This window comes from Lynx rufus, unplaced genomic scaffold (assembly GCF_022079265.1).
Source record: "Lynx rufus isolate CCGP_SWC_20201006 ecotype Redwood Valley unplaced genomic scaffold, mLynRuf1.p SCAF_23, whole genome shotgun sequence".
Taxonomy (NCBI): domain Eukaryota; kingdom Metazoa; phylum Chordata; class Mammalia; order Carnivora; family Felidae; genus Lynx; species Lynx rufus.
The window spans coordinates 19,604,000-19,608,143 of record NW_025814838.1 but is presented as its reverse complement, the minus strand read 5'-3'; the positions used below and the strand labels follow the sequence as shown (position 1 = coordinate 19,608,143).

The window sequence follows — 4,144 nt, the reverse complement described above, 5'->3', positions numbered from 1 at the left end:
ATAAGTTGTTAGTTGATACATATTTTTTCTATCTCTGTTGGACTCTTTTTCCAATTAAAAATAAGGAATTATTAGTATGCTGTTTGTTTAGCTTTTGTTTCATTATCATAAACTTCACTTTGCAATCCAGGTAGACTTGAAAGGGACCCATGGAACTGCAACAGGAGCACAAAGATTATAGGAGATTTTGATCTAAAGGGGGTGCTCTCCCGAGCTACAGAAGGAATGATCTGGTAGTTAAGATAAAACACAAGTCAGATTTATTAGGTTTGTCCACACTCAGCAGTGGTCATCTTCTTGCTGGTCTTGCCATTCTTGGACCCAAAGTGCTCCATGGCTTTCACGGTGTCCATGCCCTCCTTCACCTTGCCAAACACGATGTGCTTGCCGTCCAACCACTCAGTTTTGACAGTGCAGATGAAAAACTGGGAACCGTTTGTCTTGGGTCCAGCATTTTCCACGGACAGGATGCCAGGACGTATATGCTTCAGGATGAAATTCTCATCATCAAATTTCTCCCCATAGATGGACTTGCTGCCAGTGCCATTATGTCATGTGAAGTCACCACCCTGGCACATAAATCCTGGAATAATCCTGTGAAAGCAGGAAACTTTGTAACCATTTCTGTTCTCCCCAGTGCTCAGAGCATGAAAGTTCTCTGCTGTTTTTGGAACTTTGTCTGCAAACAGCTCAAAGGAGACATGGCTTAAGGGTTCACCGTCCTCAGCAATGTCAAAAAACAAGGTGGAGTTGACCATGGCTTTGCCGTGCCTGTGGTTCTGGGGTGGCGGTGTCTGCAAAGATTTCTTTATTTTTTGTAAAGAAAAAGCATCAGCTACCCCCACGTTCTCTGAGGGTTGATTTTTACTGTTATTTATTTTGACAATTTAGTGGCAGTGACTTACAGTCACAGCCAAAGCCTTGCTGTGTAATCCTTTGGAAATGTCCCTAGGTAACAAGATGTGCCCACTGGTCATAGAAGTCAGTTCTGTTAAATAGGGAGGATTTTATCTGTCTGAATAAATATTTCCGGGGCTCCCCTCGCTCTGTGGATTTGAGATGTGCACAGGCAAGAAGGGTCATTGCCATAAATCAATAGTTTCTGTGAAGCCACAGATTTAGAGCTGACAGCAGCTCTTTGGTTGAAATAAAGATTGTGATGTGCAGGCATAGGCGACAACTGCTGGGAATAATGTGTGGAGTTGACGGGACTATTTTGTGAACATATATCAAGTGTGGATAGGAAAAGTAATTTTTGCTCATTTTGAGATAAGTTAACTAATTGGTATTGGGAAGAAAGGAAAGACAGAGCTACCTGGTAGAAATTGATGCCATGTACATCCTTCCATATATGCACATATACCTTACACCCACCACCGCAAACCCAGTGTGTCCTTCAAGTCTCAGCTCAAGGGCTAAGTCCCATATCGCGTGTTACTTATCTTTATGCTACTCACAAGTTGCTGTGGAGGTAGTAGGAATGGATAATGTCTCCAAGGAAAGGCAGATTGAAAAGAAAAACAAACAAGGATTTACCTTAAGAAAGGATCACTTGAGTGAATGGAAGAAGAGAGAAAGACACTAAGAAGATAGGAAGGTAGCAAGTGAACCGGGTCAGGACATTTTCATAAAAGGTAGAGAGATTGCATGGAAACAGCAACTGCGGACGGTGCCGAGTACTGTAATGCATCTGAGGATTCTTAGACTTACATTCCAGTGGATCTGTTTTCTGTATTTTATGAAATTTTGTACCTAAATCATTTTCAATAATTAAGTGTGAACTCACTGAGAGCAGGTACCAGATTATATTCATTTTAGGAGCTTCAGGGTGTGGTAGCCATTTTAGGGATCAATACATGTGTTTTGAAAGTATGAATAGATGATGGGGCGCCTGGGTGGCTCAGTCGGTTAAGTGTCCGACTTCGGCTCAGGTCATGATCTCATGGTCTGTGGGTTCATGCCCCGCATTGGGCTCTGTGCTGACAGTTCAGAGCCTGGAGCCTGTTTCGGATTCTGTGTCTCCCTCTGTCTCTGCCCCTCTCCCACTTGCGCTCTGTCTCCCTCTGTCTCAAAAATAAATAAACATTAAAAAAAAAAAAAGAAAGTATGAATACGTGAATAAGTGGATGAATGGATGCTGACCTTAATATAGCAGTTTCATATCTGGGTAAAATTAAAATTATGAAGTGTTAAAGAAATGATTTGATTTTGGTAAAACAGAGCACAAGAAACCACTCTAGGTATGTGGTAGCTCTAGGAGCTCAAAAAATAAAACCCTCTTATTCCTGGACGGAGTAAGAACTGACTGAGAAAGTAGCACAGCAGAGAGGAAAAAGGAAATAAACAAACTTCTTTCACCTCGCCTGATATTTCCAAGGTTCTGATCATATTCATATGAAATGTCCACAGTAGGTCAATCTACAGAGATGGAAAGAAGGTAGATTAGTGCCAGGGGCTGGGAGGGAGAGAGTGATAGGAAGTGAGCACATGCTATAGGGGCTTCCTTGTGGGGTGATAAAAAAAAAATGTTCTCAAATTAAATTGTGATGATAATTGCACAAGTCTGTGAACATACTAAAAATTATTGAATTGTTCACTTTGAATAGGTGAATTTTATGGTGTGCGAATATATCACAATGAAGCTATTATTTTTAAAACAGCAATAACAAAGTGTTTTTATTAATGAAATAAATGAAATACATTTTATTAATGAAATCTAAAATTAAAATGTATGACCAAATGAGTTTCCTTATGGTCTCCAAATTTGTTGAGACTTATCCATCAGTCGTTGACAGAGTAGGCCACTGGAGCCCCTTCCTGTGATTTCTCCCTTTTCACAGCTTCTCTGCATACTCCCTAGTCTTATGGCTGAGAAAGAGAACCAGAGTGTACCCTTTCTGCCCACTGGGGAATTGAAAAAAGAGCTAAGGAGACCGAATTGAGCGTGCCTAGTTTTTTTTTTTTTTTCCCCCAGAGTAACCAGTCAAATAAACGATTCCTTCTTAGGGGTGGAAGAATGAGGAATTATGGGAAGACCTGGAATATTACCCTGAGGGAGTTCTTTCACATGGAACTGTAGGGAGAAGGGAAAAAATATGTGCCATCCTCCCCGCACCTTACCCTCTTCATGTCTAGTAATGACCTCAAAAATAACAACTGTAGTGGTTATCAGTTTTAAAAAAATAATAACTTGGGTTTGAATAAGATCTGAATCTAAGGCAGGTACCACGAGGAACAAACTGTTCGGGAAGAAGGAAGAATGGATCAAAGCCAATGCCTCTAAATTTCCACACTGCCCCCCTTACGCCAGGCACTTTGCTGTGCCAAGGACCACTCACTTTGGCTCTAAACTTTAAGAATAATCTCTGTGTCTGCATGACTTTTTACAGCCCTCAAGAGTTTTCATAGACTTAACCTTCTCATAATAGTATCAAGAGAGCTGTGATATAATATATTTACCTTCTTTAGGAGGTCCACTTATTATGATCGTCCTGACATTTCTACCATAAATACTTTTTGAAAATTTGGAGTCCCTGGGGATCAGAGGATGTTCTCTTCATTGCATATCAGCCAAGATCCATGTGTATAAAAGGCTTCTCTTGAATTAGTTTTCTCTCAATGAAATCCTGTCTGTGGGGCATAATTAGTTATAACCCATCGATACCAGTGGTATGATAATGGAATGAAATATGGTATGAAATATGGACTGTGACTCAATGATAGGCCAAAGCCCCATTCTTCACATATTGAAGGACATCACCCCATCTAGAGCATGTGTGCGTGCATATGTATCTTTAGTTGCATAGACTAGACACGTGGGTATAGTTACATTCACGTTAGACACTTGCCTCTTCCAAGTGCCTAGAGCAGTGTCTAATTCTTAGTAGGTTCATGTTACATATTGGCTGCATAAAGGTTTGGGGTCATAGATATTCAGCATATAATCCACTCTATTAACTCAGGCATTACTGGATGAAAGGCTTCTTGATTGAAACCAGCTACTTTTTGGTCCTGGCAATATTATTCTTACTTTGAGGCTTTAGCGCATTTTGAGGGTAGTGAAACTTCCCATGGCTTTCAGAAGTATAATTTAAATCTTTTATCCCTCCAGAACTCAGGACATTTAATTTATCATGATTCATAA

General features: G+C 40.3%; 1 pseudogene; it reads right to left on the bottom strand.

Moving 5' to 3' along the window:
* Nucleotides 1-263: 263 nt before the first annotated feature.
* On the bottom strand, nucleotides 264-758 carry LOC124518039 (peptidyl-prolyl cis-trans isomerase A-like; annotated as a pseudogene).
* Nucleotides 759-4,144: the final 3,386 nt, after the last annotated feature.